We start from the raw sequence: 17,286 nt of genomic DNA, 5'->3' as shown, positions 1-17,286 counted from the left end.
TTTTTGTACAACACCTTGCATTCTAAGCTCAGTTGGGGCCACTAGGTGCTACTGCAATACAAATAAATTTTATTTATTTTATCTTTCATATTATTTGCTCCTTAGGTAGTAGCAGCACACAGCATAAGCCTGTCTTTATTATATTAATGTATCAAACAAGCCCATATTTAAGTAGCACCTGCAAAGTGAATTGCTAAAGCTCTAACATCAAAAAGATTAAGTGTTTTGTAAAGATAATTAAATATATTTTAAGGCTATAAACTTGCTAATTAAATGTATGTTTATTTCTGTACTTTGGCTTTTTGTAATTAGAATCATAGAATCATAGAATATCAGGGTTGGAAGGGACCCCAGAAGGTCATCTAGTCCAACCCCCTGCTCAAAGCAGGACCAATTCCCAGTTAAATCATCCCAGCCAGGGCTTTGTCAAGCCTGACCTTAAAAACCTCTAAGGAAGGAGATTCTACCACCTCCCTAGGTAACGCATTCCAGTGTTTCACCACCCTCTTAGTGAAAAAGTTTTTCCTAATATCCAATCTAAACCTCCCCCACTGCAACTTGAGACCATTACTCCTCGTTCTGTCATCTGCTACCATTGAGAACAGTCTAGAGCCATCCTCTTTGGAACCCCCTTTCAGGTAGTTGAAAGCAGCTATCAAATCCCCCCTCATTCTTCTCTTCCGCAGACTAAACAGACCCAGTTCCCTCAGCCTCTCCTCATAAGTCATGTGTTCCAGTCCCCTAATCATTTTTGTTGCCCTTTGCTGGACTCTTTCCAATTTTTCCACATCCTTCTTGTAGTGTGGGGCCCAAAACTGGACACAGTACTCCAGATGAGGCCTCACCAATGTCGAATAGAGGGGAACAATCACTTCCCTCAATCTGCTGGCAAAGCCCCTACATATACATCCCAAAATGCCATTGACCTTCTTGGCAACAAGGGCACACTGTTGACTCATATCCAGCTTCTCGTCCACTGTCACCCCTAGGTCCTTTTCTGCAGAACTGCTGCCGAGCCATTTGGTCCTTAGTCTGTAGCGGTGCATGGGATTCTTCCGTCCTAAGTGCAGGACTCTGCACTTGTCCTTGTTGAACCTCATCAGATTTCTTTTGACCCAATCCTCTAATTTGTCTAGGGCCCTCTGTATCCTATCCCTGCCCTGCAGCGTATCTACCTCTCCTCCAAGTTTAGTGTCATCTGAAGACTTGCTGAGGGTGCAATCCACACCATCCTCCAGATCATTTATGAAGATATCGAACAAAACCGGCCCGAGGACCGACCCTTGGGGCACTCCACTTGATACCGGCTGCCAACTAGACATGGAGCCATTGACCACTACCCATTGAGCCCGACAATCTAGCCAACTTTCTATCTACCTTATAGTCCATTCATCCAGCCCATACTTCTTTAACTTGCTGGCAAGAATACTGTGGGAGACCATGTCAAAAGCTTTGCTAAAGTCAAGGAGCAACACATCCACTGCTTTCCCCTCATCCACAGAGCCAGTTATCTTGTCATAGAAGGCAATTCGATTAGTCAGGCATGACTTTCCCTTGGTGAATCCATGCTGACTGTTCCTGATCACTTTCCTCTCCTCTAAGTGCTTCGGAATTGATTCCTTGAGGACCTGCTCCATGATTTTTCCAGGGACTCAGGTGAGGCTGACTGGCCTGTAGTTCCCAGGATCCTCCTTCTTCCCTTTTTTAAAGATGGGCACTACATTAGCCTTTTTCCAGTCGTCTGGGACCTCCCCCGATCGCCATGAGTTTTCAAAGATAATGGCCAATGGCTCTGCAATCACATCCGCCAACTCCTTTAGCACTCTCGGATGCAGTGCATCCGGCCCCATGGACTTGTGCTCGTCCAGCTTTTCTAAATAGTCCCAAACCACTTCTTTCTTCACAGAGGGCTGGTCACCTCCTCCCCATGCTGTGCTGCCCAGTGCAGTAGTCTGGGAGCTGACCTTGTTCGTGAAGATAGAGGCAAAAAAAGCATTGAGTACATTAGCTTTTTCCACATCCTCTGTCACTAGGTTGTCTCCCTCATTCAGTAAGGGGCCCACACTTTCCTTGACTTTCTTCTTGTTGCCAACATACCTGAAGAAACCCTTCTTGTTACTCTTAACATTTCTTGCTAGCTGGAACTCCAGGTGTGATTTGGCCTTCCTGATTTCACTCCTGCATGCCCGAGCAATATTTTTATACTCTTCCCTGGTCATTTGTCCAATCTTCCACTTCTTGTAAGCTTCTTTTTTATGTTTAAGATCAGCAAGGATTTCACTGTTAAGCCAAGCTGGTTGCCTGCCATATTTACTGTTCTTTCTACACATCGGGATGGTTTGTCCCTGTAACCTCAATAAGGATTCTTTAAAATACAGCCAGCTCTCCTGGACTCCTTTCCCCCTCATGTTATTCTCCCAGGGGATCCTGCCCATCAGTTCCCTGAAGGAGTCAAAGTCTGCTTTTCTGAAGTCCAGGGTCCGTATTCTGCTGCTCTCGTTTCTTCCCTGTGTCAGGATCCTGAACTTGACCATCTCATGGTCACTGCCTCCCAGGTTCCCATCCACTTTAGCTTCCCCTACTAATTGTTCCCGGTTTGTGAGCAGCAGGTCAAGAAGAGCTCGGTCCCTCGTTGGTTCCTCCAGCACTTACACCAGGAAATTGTCCCCTACACTTCCCAAAAACTTCCTGGATTGTCTGTGCACCGCTGTATTGCTCTCCCAGCAGATATCAGGGTGATTGAAGTCTCCTGTGAGAACCAGGGCCTGCAATCTAGTAACTTCTGTGAGTTGCCAGAAGAAAGCCTTGTCCACCTCATCCCCCTGATCCGGTGGTCTATAGCAGACGCCCACCACGACATCACCCTTGTTGCTCACACTTCTAAACTTAATCCAGAGACACTCAGGTTTTTCTGCAGTTTCATACTTGAGCTCTGAGCAGTCATACTGCTCCCTTACATACAATGCAACTCCCCCACCTTTTCTGCCCTGCCTGTCCTTCCTGAACAGTTTATTTCCATCCATGACAGTACTCCAGTCATGTGAGTTATCCCACCAAGTCTCTGTTATTCCAGTCACATCATAATTCCTTGACTGTGCCAGGACTTCCAGTTCTCCCTGCTTGTTTCCCAGGCTTCTTGCATTTGTGTATAGGCACTTGAGATAACTCGCTGATCGTCCCTCTTTCTCAGTATGAGGCAGGACCCCTGCCCTCTCGCGTGCTCCTGTTCATGCTTCCTCCTGGTATCCCACTTCCCCATCTACCTCAGGGCTTTGGTCTCCTTCCCCCGGTGAATCTAGTTTAAAGCCCTCCTCACTAGGTTAGCCAGCCTGCTTGCGAAGATGCTCTTCCCTCTCTTCGTTAGGTGGAGCCCGTCTCTGCCTAGCACTCCTCCTTCTTGGAACACCATCCCATGGTCAAAGAATCCAAAGCCTTCTCTCCAACACCACCTGCGTAGCCATGCGTTGATTTCCCCAATTCGACGGTCTCTACCCAGGCCTTTTCCTTCCACGGGGAGGATGGACGAGAATACCACTTGCGCCTCAAACTCCTTTATCCTTCTTCTGAGAGCCACGTCGTCTGCAGTGATCTGCTCAAGGTCATTCTTGGCAGTATCATTGGTGCCCACATGGAGAAGCAGGAAGGGGTAGCGATCTGAGGGTTTGATGAGTCTCGGCAGTCTCTCTGTCACATCGTGAATCTTAGCTCCTGGCAAGCAGCAGACTTCTTGGTTTTCCCAGTCAGGGCGGCAGATAGACGACTCAGTCCCCCTGAGGAGAGAGTCCCCGACCGCCACCACCCACCTCCTTCTCTTGGGAGCGGTGGTCATGGAACCCGCAATCCTAGGGCAGTGCATCTCATGCCTTCCAATCGCCGGAGTCTCCTTCTGTTCCCTTCCCTCAGATGTATCACCTAGTCCTTAGTACCTGTGGAGAGAACATGAAAACAGTTACTTACCTGTATCTGCGTTGCTGGTACATGGACGCTCCCCTTTCTTCTTCTGGAGGTCACATGTTGCCAAATTTCTTCACCGTCCTCTTGTCCCCGCTGCGCAGCCTGCTCTGAATCTTCAGAACCTTGTGCCTGTTGAAGCATATCCTGACATTTGATTTATCTGGGGTAGTTGTTAGATCTGAGCAAGCACCTGCATCTTTTATTTTGTTAAATTTGTTGCAGTGTTTGGGTTCACTTACTTATTTTTAGTTATTTTTTCCCTAAAGCAAATTGGTCTTTCTGTGTATTTCTGTGAGTTGAGGGGAACAAAGACAATGGACCTGGTTAGGAAGGGCATTGGTAATACGAGTCACCATGGAAACAGAATCCATTTTGATATGGAGGCCAACGGGCTATGAAGTACTGGGAATCTTCTGACATCTTTAGTAGAGCTGTTCAAAAACCGAAAGCTTCCCACAGAAGTTCTTGAATGGAAAATTTGCATTTAAGAGTATTCCATTTTTCAGGGAAAACTTGGAAACAAATCAATATTTTTATTTCAGTTCAAATTGAACATTATGTTAACTTTCAAAAATCATTTCTTTGAAGTTTTGATTTCCCTCCTTCCCCCTCTTTTTCCTTTTTCTGCCACTGAATGTAGTGTTTTTAGTCACACTTCAGTCAAATATGATGTTCAGTGGTTTACACTGCTTGGAAATAGAAATTCTGTGCTTTATTTTCATTTGCACCACAGTTTAAAGGAGCCTGAATGTGGGTGTACATGACATCTTCACAATGCTGACTTAGTATAACTGAGAATGAGGCCCTTGGATTCCCACCACGTTGAGGCATAACACTCATTGCAATTTTCAAATACGATCAGTAACCTGAATGGCATTTTAATTCAAATTAGCCATATTTTCATCATTATCTTTCTCAAAACATTTTCCAGCTTTGCTTCAGCAGAAGTGGCTGAAAAGTGCCTGTCATAAATGTTCATAGTGGTGGCCTTTAGACTGCAAAAGATAGTAAGGGTGACATGGCAAATGACACACATGAAATTTCTTGGTGCTGTCAGTTTAGGACAGGCCATCAAATAAATGCCTTTGCTTCACTCTGCTCTTTTCTGCCACCACTGCCAGTTCCAGTGCTGTTTTATTTCCAGCTATCAGCAAAAAAAAACAAAAAAACAGAAAAAGCTAGGGTAGTTAGGGCTAGTAATAGTTAGTAGGTGGGTGGAATGTCCTTAATAGGAGGACAGCTGGTTTTTCTACTTTATGAGCAACAAGGCATTAAAGCATTATTGGCACTCACTAACAGGAATAGATTCCAGAGCTTCTGTTTTCATACATAAAATCTTTTTATAAATTTTGTAAAATTATTGACATTATAAAGGAGAAAAATGTTTATAATCAATTTAATCACATAAAAATTGGTACTCTTCTTTCCCTAATCAAGAGAAGTTATATATGTGTAGGTCATGTACAAACACATTTAATATTACCTACTTAATTACCATTCTTTAACTGGAAACCCAAATGAATCAAAGGTACAGCCCCAATAACCTCTGAAACACCATGGTGTGAATGTAGCAGGGCTTACCTTCCTCCCGCTGTGCTGCCCAGCTGAAGGCAACTGTGAAACGTGTTACTGGATTGTATGCCTTCCAGTATCTGATTTAACCCTGAGGGACTCATTCAATCTTTCCTTCTTAAGTCAGTGGCTAAGTGCAATGGGAGCAGGATGGTGCCCTAGGTGGTGATATTGCAAAGACAAGAAGGCCGTGGATATTGCATTGAAAAGAAATGACTTTTCAGTATCCTGCTGCATCTGCTTCAAAACTGTGGGTTAACTACTACAATATTTCTGAAAGCTGGAAGTACCAACTATTGCCACATAGGCCTAAAGCCTAAGTATTTCTCGTGACTATGCTTGAAAACATGTTTTGAACTCAGGCTAAAGTAGGCTAAAGTTGTTATGATGGAAATATATGACATATGGGAATATGACATTTAGTAGTAATTGATTGATATTAAGCTACGTAATAACCACAAATTGTAATAAAAGATAAAAAAAAGAATGTATAAAGGATGTATAGATGGGGGGGGGCTTAAAATATATTTGCATTTAGAGATGTGTAGACTGTTATTAGATAATATACGGCGGGAAGGAGAACTTGGAACTGAAGCCACCAGGGATGTGAAAGTGCCCACACTGGCTTGTTTTAAGTCTGTTAATTTTTGTTTTGTTTTCTTTTACAAATATACTTTGGAAGACACAGGATATTTAAGTTTAGCTCTTTTTGTATACCTGACATCCTGAGAGGTGCAACTGAAGGCATAAATTCATTGAAAAGTAAGCAGTATCTAAAATGTACCAATACAGACCATATCATACAGATGTGGTTTTACAATATCAATGGGGAAATAAGATATATAACCTTATTTTAAATATACATAACATTGTTTAAAACTTTGCCATGAATTTTCTAAGAGCGTACTCCAGACATGCCAAACCCATGAAAAAAATGCAAAAATTGGGTTTCTTTTTGGCTTAATTGGCTTGTGGGTTGCTTGTTGGCTAGTTTTTGGCTTGTAGCTTGTTTGGCTTGTAGCTTGTTGCTTCTTTTTTTTTTTTTTCATTGTCTCCCAGCAATCAGGGGTAAGGGGAGAGAGTCAGAGGTGCACAGCGGGCCCACCACAGTCCCAGACTGCATGCTGGGGGGGGATCTAGTCACATAGAGTGTTGGGGTTCTCAGGGATTGGCTTGTTTTGGCCTTGTTTTGAAAGGGGATTAGCTTGATTTTTGGCTTATTGTGAAAATTGGGGTGCTTATTTACTGCACGAAAGTTAGCAGCTGTGGACTGTGCTCCGAGAATGTGAGGGAACTTAATCAACCTTCCAAAAAAATGAAAATCCTGAGACTTTCAGATTAAAAAAAAGTCTCAAGTAGCCTTATTTCAGGAAACTCATCTAGCAGAAATAGATGTCAACAGAATCAAGAAGATGTGAGTAGATGCTGAGTATCATTTATCACTGAATTTCAAGAGCAGAGGCACATCCATCTTCATTAACAAAAGTATAAAGTCTTAGTCTGATCCTGAAGGAAGATACAATCTTCCTGAAGGCTATTTTAACTCAAAAAAGTTAATTCTAGGAATTATTCACAATAAAAGTGGATGTAATTCTGAATTTTTAAAAGACATTGCAGGCATTCTTTCTAATCAAAAAAGACATTCCTGTAAAACTGGGAGGCAATTAGAATACTACGCTAGATAGATATCTAGATAAATCGAATTACATGGGACCCAGCTCCCAAAGCACAAGAGGTCAATCATCATTATTAATGAATGAACTTGATTTAAAAGATATATGAAGACAGACACCCCTAGGAGCGTGACTAATCGTATTTCTCTACAGTACATTCGCCTTACTCCAGAATGGATTTTTTTCTTGTGTCTTCAGAACTGATTCCAGAATGCCTAGATGCAACTATTGGTAATATATTCATTTCAGATCATGCTCCAATTATACTTACCACAGACACTGGTTACACCTCATTAAAATCTTCTAGGTAGAAGGTGAACAGTGTGCTACTTGTGCAAAATTTTGTTCCACAGTTATTCAGTCATCTCTAACTTCATACAAGATAATAAATACTCAGTCACCTCAGATTCCATCTTTTGGGAAGCTCTGAAATCTACTGTAATGGGTGAATGTATAAAGTATGACTCCCAAAGGAACAGAGAAAGATTCAAGTTATTAGACTCTTTGGCCAAGGAAATAGATGAGTTGCAGAGAACGCACAAGACTGACCCACATAATGAAAACCCCCTACATTCTGTAATGAACACCAAATATAAATATAATGAATGCTTATCCAGCCAAGTTGAATTTAGACTCAACAGGGTCAAACAAAGATATTATGAATGGGGAGATAAAGCAGGTAAAGTACGTGCCAGAAGACTTAAAATGGAACATCAACATTTCTTCCTTATTACAAGAAGGGAGTGCCATACTTGACATAACAGACATAAATAATTCATTTAAGCACTTCTGTCAAGCTTTGTATAAATCAGACAACCAAACTGACTCTAAAAAATTGATCAGCTCATTGAAGGCCTGCCTTTTAATCCCCTAACTTCAGAACAAGTGTTGTTTTTGGACAAAATCTTTAAAGAACTCAAGAGATTGACCAGGCTATAAAGAATATGAATTCTGGAAAGGCCCTGGGATGGATGGCTTTCCAGCAGATTTCTACAAAACATTCTGTAAATTGGCTATCTTCTGTTCTTTCAAAGGTTTTCACTGAAACATTCAAAAAAGGAACTATGTCTTGTGACATGAGAACTGCTGTAATTACTTTAATATTAAAGAAGAACAAAGATTGTCACTGCTGTGGTGACTTCTACCCTATATCTCTATTGAACACAGATTGCAAAAGAATTGTCAAAATTTTAGTGATTTGACTGACGACTATCATCTCAGATCTGGTTTCATTAAAGGAAGATTGGCTGCTCATAATTTGAGAAAAATTGCTCAGTTGACCCAGCAAGCTCAGGTGTCAGATGTTCCCTCCATATCCTTATTTCTAAATACAAAGATGGCCTTTGATAGGGTTGAATGCCCTTATATAATGGCTGTCCTAAAAAAATTCAGATTTGGCCTAATATTCCTGACTTGGTTAAGTGTATAATATAACTCTCCCCTTGCTTCACTATCAACAAATGGAATTATTTCTCCCACATTTCAACTAGAAAGAGGGACATGACAGAGCTTTTCCCTCTTGCTCCTCCTTATTAATCGCTCTCTTGAACCACTAGCAATGTACAAGTGTCAGCACTCAACCACTGAAGGTGTGACTATAAACAAGAAAGAATACCAAATCATTTTTGTATCCTGATGACTTTTTTGTACTATTGAAGAATCCATCCTCATAAATCCCATCATATTGAATGTAGCTGACATTTTTTGAAAGATCTCTGGTTTTTGCATTAACTGGAATAAATCACGAGCAATCGATATATCCAAAAGATCAGATCCTTCTCAGTCTCAGCATTTTCCATTTCAAATATGCAAATAAATAACTTATTTAACGGTTAAAATTTGTCTTAATCTTCCCAAAATTGTTTTTATAAATGTGGACCTGTGACAGGAGTCTGCTCGATTCACTGCTTGGTGGCGCCATCTTGTGGCTCATCTCATGTGCTGGGAGCTTCAGGGCTTTCCTCTTCATGGCTAATTCCCATTAAAGTTCTCCCCACTTCCAGGGTATCATCAAAGTCTGCTTCCAGACTGCTTCCAGCCATCCCCGAATGGGCTATCCCTTAATGTGTCATTCCAGCAGTGATGGTAGAGGAACCCAGACCTGCCTTCTACACAGGGTTCCCGTCCAGGAACCCTCAGCCTAGCAACTCGGGTTTTAATCTCCCAGCCTTTATTGCTCCTTCCCTGGACTGCTTTCTACTCTGTCCCTACAACTTCATGCTCTTCCCTCTTGTATCTGGGAGTATGACTGTAGGTTTCCCCCTTTGAAGGTTACCAACTTCCTCCCCTTATAGATCCCTTTACAGATCACAGGATTCTCTATTAAAAGATGTCTCCAAGGATGTAGAGAAGTGGCACCTCCTCACACTATCCTTACTGGGGAGAATAGAAAGAGTCAAAATGAATACCTGTTCAAGATTGACTTATAATTAGGGCCCTGCCATATTCATGGTCCATTTTGATCTATTTCACAGACGTAGGATTTTAGTTGCTAGTTACTTTGGGAGTCATACTTAAAAAATTTAAATTTCATGATTTCAGCTATATTTAAATCTAAAATTTCAGTGTCGTAGTTGTAGGGGTCCTGACTCAAAAAGGAGTTGGGGGGGTTGCAAGGTTATTGTAGGGTGGTTTCCAGTGCTGCTACCCTTACTTCTGCGCTGCTGTTGGTGATGGAGCGGTCTTCAGAGCTGGGCAGCTGGAGAGTGGCGGCTGCTGGCTGCGATTCTAGCTCTGAAGGCAGAGCCACCCCCAGCAGCAGTGCAGAATGATGGCATGGTCTGGTATTGCCACCTTTACTTCTGTGCTGCTGTCTGCAGAGTTGGGCCCTCAGGCAGCCACCAGCACTCTCCGGCCACCCAGCTCTGAAGCAGCAGCACAGAATTAGGGGGGCATGGTATGGTATTTCCACCCTTACTTCTGCACTGCTGCTGGCGGGGCACTGCCTTCAGAGCTGGGGGCCCGTCCAACAGCCACTGCTGTCCAGCCGCCCAGCTCTGAAGGCAGCACAGAAGTAAGGGTGGTAATACCGTGACCTCCTTGCAACTCCCTTTTGGGTCAGGACCCCCAGTATGAGAAACACTGGTCTCCCCCATGAAATCTGTATAGTATAGGGTAAAAGCACACAAAAGACAAGATTTCACAGCGGGTAGGGGAGGACACTCAGATTTCACAGTCGGAGACACGTTTTTAATAGCCGTGAATTCGGTAGGCCCCTACTTATATTATTAGCCTATTGCATTTTAAGGTGTCTCTCTCTCACTCTTTGCTTGAATACATAGGCTTATCATGCAATTTATATGGGATTAAAAAAACAAACAAATGAAAAAAAAAAACAGCCTCACTTGTCACACAAGACCCTGAAAAAATCTTGGCAACTGGATATGGGGTTGCCAGATTTGTATCTATATTATCTAGCATTCCAAATGTGTTCTATTATAAGGTGATTCCCCTCCATTGAGTCTGTATCTAGACCTGACTGGTTTGATATTAAAAAAAGCTTTTCTTCTTTATAGCTTATGAGGCTACCTACAGCCTTAAGAAAAAATCCTATCTTTGCATCTACATGGGGCATTCTGCAATGTGTTACGATTATTACTACAGCATCTGATCTTACTAATTCTTTTCTCATATCACTATGGGATAACCCTGCCTCAGGATCAAGGCCAACTCCACACTTAAGATGATTTGGATTAAAAAAGGATTAACAAAAATTAAAAATATAATACAAACTGATAGACTGGCCTCCTCTGATTACATGTGTACCAAATAACAGTATGGCTGTCCCACAGTTCTTTCTTTCAGCTGCTATGATCAAGGATTCTTGCAAGGAGAGGGGACAATTGGTCTGTTTCAACTCTCATCTCTAGAAGAGCATGTTAAGAAATATGGAAACAAAAGTCACTTTGTAGGATTTCCTAACAGGTGGCCTAATACTTTGCATTACCCTCTCAATCTCAATGAAAAATGGGGGAAAAAATTTAGCCTTACTATCACAACAGAAACCTGGGAGGATAGCTGGCTTAATGTGAAAAATACTTCACATGCTTTATCCTTATGATTCTTTCAGACCAAGATAATAAACTAGTACTACTGGACTCCAGAATGTTTGTTTAAGGCTAGATTGGATACACACCGTGAACGCTGGAGATGTAAACAGTTACATGCCAACCTTTCACACATCCTTGATACCTGTCAAAAAATGTATGTGTTCTGGAACACCATATTCATTCAGTATTCTCTCAAAAGCTTTAAGTGTTGCTATCTTTCCCTATCTAAGCCTTTGTATTTTAGGGGTGCTCCATTAGTTAGTATTACCAGTTAACATTAAGAAATGGATTGCAGTAACTATTTCAGTAGCCAAAAGAGTTATTTGGAGAAAATAGAAATCTGCAACTCCTCTCTAATACACAGCCTGGTTTAGTGAGCTCTCTACTACTGCAGTAATGGGGAAAATGACTTTTTCTAATAGAAATGCTTGGGGAAAAAAATGAGGATGTCTGGTCACACATGTAACTATTGCATACTTTTCCAGTTTAGTATATATTAGTCCCCAATACTCATATGTTATGTTCTCACTTATTTATCTATTTAGTCACTTTAATACTTGATCCCCTGCATGACTTATATGAGTTCAGGTTTTGTTGTTTGTTTGTGTTTTGTTTTCCCCAAATTTGTTTTCTGCAAATAACGTAAGTTGAATTTTGTTATTTATATGTTATTTCCGTCTTATGCACATCTTTATATATGTTTAGTTTTATGTGTACATATTTTTATAGAAAACAATAAAAATAAAGTTAAATAAAAAGATTGGTAGATTTTAAACCAGATTGGCCCAGTGCGAGCAGACAGGCCTGATGACCCCTATTTGGTAAGTTTTGCTTTTCGATATGTGTGTGTCATATCTTTAGTTAAGACAACCTGACTTAATAAACCAAGCTCAGCTGACTATTCAGTGTCTTATTCATTGATGTAACCTGAACATTTTGCAATAATCTATCTCCTCAGAAATACACATTTCTTTTAGAAGACAGCATAGTTTGACATTTCTAGAAGTATTACCAACACTGTATGAAAACATTATAACTCTTAGCTCGACACTATCATATAGCTCTGTCTAAGTCATACACATTCCAATTCACTGCACTTCAGTACATCTCTCTCTATTTTCTGTTTACAAATACAAATACATAATCATTGTGCCACAACTTTCTAGAGGTTTTTTAATCAATCATTTGTTGAGTCACTTGGTAGAGATAACTGCAGAAGATTATGGAAGATACTAGAAAAACTGATTCAAAATAAAATCAAATTCTAATACTTGTATATGAAAGCAGAATTTCAGAAGAGAACACTAGCCAGGTCAGAAATCTAGTGGCTGTGTTAGCAGGATTCAATTCCCAGATTTACTCCATTAGTCCTTAGACGGGCAGGGTCTCGGAGCTCTCCTGAAGCACCATGCCCAGATCCTAAGGAAAGAAAGTGAAGATGTTTTAGAGGACTGCATAAAGGAGGAAAAACGTAATTTGTGAACCCCCTTTATATAAAGTTTTAGAACTGTAGGCCCCTGTCCACCCAAGCCTGGGATTCCTCAGATCTTAATTAGGGATATTCTGTCTAGCCATATACATATTAAAAAGTCTCATCACCATGGTTTCTGAGCACTTGGTCGTATTACTTTTGGGTTCGGAGGAAACTTATATTTCTCCATTACACTGGAAAAGAGTGACTTATAGAGAAAACACTACATTTGATTTAATCTTGTTTTCAGCATTTAGATTGTGTACTTGGATATATCCTTGTAAATAGCTGCCACAAAGTGCTTTCTAAGGTTGAGTGAGTAAGCACAGCATCAGCGCCTAGAAACATCACACACCTATAATTACCACATAGCCTGACATTAGTCGAGTCAAATACTATCGCATCAAAGCAAACTTGCCTTGATTTTCCATTCCTTGCTCTCACATACTACTTCTTGACAAAAGTAATGTTGCACTAAAATTAATCTATTTCTTTCCAGAATATGCTAGTGGGAGTATGGCCATTGGGAGATTAACACCACAGCCCTGGAAGCATTATTATTTGTATTTGTTTCCTCATTCACAGAATAGTGGGATGGCGATATAGTGAATTCTGCAGCAAGATCACTATTTAACATTGAAAATGCATCCAGCCGAGAGCTAAGGAGAGAGCTTAAAAAAATTTTAAATGGGAAAAAAACAAAGCTAGTGAAAGCAAGTTCAGTAAACAGACATTTGAGTGTGGCAGAAAAGAGGAGAGAGGAATCTTTATTACATTAAAAACAAGTACTAAAATACATCATTAAACATTTTAAAAGGGGCAGCTGCTAGGCCTTCTGAAACATGGCACAAAACTCTCTCCAGGTTGGCTGTAGGAGTGTGGCCATGCAGTCATTGCTGTTCATTATAATTACAAGTATTGGGAGAATCTTTAGTCTCTTTGTCTATACTGGATGGTTTAGTCGTAGGTGTAAAGCAAAATGTTATGCTGTAGGTGTACAGCTGAGTAGTGACAGTCAGAAAATACACAATAATACTATGTAGTTTTATTTTTATTCCTGTTTAATGGGGTTATCGTTTGGGACATTTTTTATTTTCTCTGTTTATTAGGTTGTGTTTGTAAAATGCTTTGCTTCCATCTCATCTTATTGTGAAAGCTTTTTCTATGCATAAATTACAGAATACGACATTCTTACAGTACATGAAAAATATTAAGTGTTCTTTAAGGGAAAAAATAGTCATGATTTATAAGGTTACTGATTTAGGAGTAGAAGAATAAGATTAACCCTTAGAGCACTGTCAATTTCCATACTGTCAACCAAACAAAGGCTTAGGAAGACAGGATGTCAGTATATGTAGGGGAATTAGCACTGCCAGAAAGAAGGCAACACTCTAGTAGAGCTGTCCATGGGAGACAAATGGGAAAGGAAACTGTAATGGATGAATCAACAGAGAACATAAGAACATAAGAGCAGCCAGACTGGGTCACACCAAAGGTCCATCTAGCCCAGTATCCTGTCTTCCAATAGTAGCCAATGCCAGGTCCCCAGAGGGAATGAACAGAACAGGTAATCATCAAATGATCCATCCCCTGTCAGCCCCATTCCCAGCTTCTGGCAAACAGAGGTTATGGACACCATTCCTGCCCATCCTTGCTAACAGCCATTGATGGACCTATCCTCCATGAACTTATCTTGTTCTTTTTTGAACCCTGTTATAGTCTTGGCCTTCACAACATCCTCTGGCAAAGAGTTCCACAGACTGACTGACTGCATTGTGTGAGAAAAATACTTCCTTTTCTTTGTTTTAAATCTGCTGCCTATTAATTTCACTTGGTGACCCCTAGTTCTTGTGTTATGAGAAGGAGTAAATAACACTTCCTTATTTACTTTCTCCACACCAGTAATGATTTTATAGACCTCAATCATATCACCCCTTAGTCATCTCTTTTCCAAGATGAAAAGTCCCAATCTTATTAATCTGTCCTCATTCAGAAGCCGTTCCATACCCCTAATAATTTTTGTTGCCCTTTTCTGAACCTTTTCCAATTCCAATATAACTTTTTTGAGATGGGGTGACCACATCTCCAGACAGTATTCAAGATGTGGGCATACCATGGATTTATATAGAGGCAATATGATATTTTCTGTCTTATTATCTATCCCTTTCTTAATGATTCCCAACATTCTGTTCACTTTTTTGACTGCCGCTGCACATTGAGTGGATGCTTTCAGAGAACTATCCACAATGACTCCAAGATCTCTTTATTGAGTGGTAACAGCTAATTTAGACCCCATAATTTTATATGTATAGTTGGGATTGTTTTCCAATGTGCATTACTTTGCATTTATCAACATTGAATTTCATCTGACGTTTTGTCGCCCATGACTGCTTACTTTTCTTAAGAGCCTTTGGTGAGGGACCCTGTCAAAGGCTTTCTGAAAATCTAAGTACACTATAACTGGATCCTCCATGTCCACATGCTTGTTGACCCCCTCAAAGAATGCTAGTAGATAGGTGAGGCATGATTTCCCTTTACAAAAACCATATTGTCTCTTCTCCAACGAATTATGTTCATCTATGTGTCTGACAATTCTGTTTTTTTACTATAGTTTCAATCAGTTTGCCTGGTACTGAAGTCAGTCTTACAGGCCTTTAATTGCCGGGATCACCTCTGGAGCCCTTTTTAAAAATGGCGTCAAATTAGGTATCCTCTAGTCATTTGATACATAAGCTGATTTAAATGTTAGGTTACAGACTACGGTTAATAGTTCTGCAATGTCACATTTGAGTTCCTTCAGAACTCGATAGTGAATACCATTTGGTCCTGGTGACTTATTACTGTTTAGTTTATCAATTTGTTCCAAAAACTCCGCTAATGACACCTCAATCTGGGACAGTTCCTCAGATTTATCACCTAAAAAGAATAGCTCAGGTTTGGGAATCTCCCTCACATCATCAACCGTGAAGACTGATGCAAAGAATTCATTTAGTTTCTCCACAATGGCCTTATTGTCCTTGAGTGCTCCTGGAGCATCTCAATCGTCCCGTGGCCCCACTGGTTGTTTAGCAAGCTTCCCGCTTCTGATGTACTTAAAAAAAATTGCTATTACTTTTTGAGTCTTTGGCTAGCTGTTCTTCTTTTTTGGCCTTCTTCATTATATTTTTACACTCAGTTTGCCAGTGTTTATTCTCCTTTCCATTTTCCTCACTAGGATTCAATTTCCACTTTTTAAAGGATGCCTTTTTGCCTCTCACTGCTTCTTTTACTTTGTTGTTTGACCAGGGTGGCTCTTTTTTGGTTCTCTTACTGTGTTTTTTAATTTGGGGTATACATTTAAGTTGACCCTCTATTATGGTGTCTTTAAACAGTTTCCATGCAGCTTGCAGGGATTTCACTTTTTGTTCTGTATCTTTTAATTTCTGTTTAACTAACCTCCTCATTTTTGTGTAGTCCCCTTTCTGAAATTAAATGCTACAGCGTTGGGCTGATGTGGTGTTTTCCCCACCACAGGGATATTATTAAATGTAATTATCTTATGGTCAATATTACCAAGAGGTTCAGCTATATTCACCTCTTGGACCAAGGCTGCTAAATGTGATAATGGAAAGAGAAAACAGCAACTGAATGAGTCGCTGCAGCTAGCAGAGAAACAGCTTTTAAACACAGTGGTTTTTACACAGCCATAATTCCATTAACTTGAACTGCATTACTTCTATCTTACCCCACTGTTCCTGAGACCAGAATCAGGCAGATAGGGTTGAACAGTGGCAGGTCTGGAGTTTCTTAGGAGAGTGTAGCAAGTGCAACCATTGATTTCAATGGGAGTTACAGGTGCTCATCGCTTGTGAAAGCCAGATCACTTTTATTTATTAACTTAAGTGTGGAATTAGAAGTTAAGTTTTCAAACCTGCTGTCAAAATAACAGCCTACAGACTGCAATGAAATGCAAAAACTATTATTCTATTGAATACGGATTGTGAAAGAAAATAAAACATTTAGTAAACATGAAAATCTTTGCTTTTCTGAAAAAAGCCAAAGCTCACTAGTGGCCTGAGGGGCAAAAATGTCAATCCCTTTGATAATTGTACATATTACCTTCTTCCCAGATGATCAGTGGGGGTGGCTGGGCCAGTCTGAATAAAGAAAGAGCTACCTACAACCTTCACTCATCCTTCTAATCCAACCTGTATGGATCCATTTTTGATATTTAATAAAGTTCAGGGTGGGTTGGCTTCTCCCCCACCCCATCATTCATACACCTCTCTGCTCTTCTTGGGCTTGATTCTGATACTTCCTATATTTGTTGTAAATTTGTAGTAATTCTATTAGCGCTAGTAGGGTTATACCAGTGTGAGTAAAACCAATGTGAGATCAAAAATCAAGTCCCTTTGTTTTAGTCATGACCTAAAACAAAAATACTGAAATACCACAAAAAAGCTTTTCTTCCAAGATTTCTAGCCTTACCCATAATAGAAAACACCCTGAAAAGCTCACAAGAAATTCTCAGTATTTTCTTGTTTTACAATGTAATAATATCTGAAGTCCTTTTGAGCTAACCACTGTG

The sequence above is a fragment of the Lepidochelys kempii genome, chromosome 2 (genome assembly GCF_965140265.1).
Source record: "Lepidochelys kempii isolate rLepKem1 chromosome 2, rLepKem1.hap2, whole genome shotgun sequence".
In the NCBI taxonomy this organism is placed as follows: Eukaryota; Metazoa; Chordata; order Testudines; family Cheloniidae; genus Lepidochelys; species Lepidochelys kempii.
Note: the sequence above shows the minus strand (reverse complement) of the source record.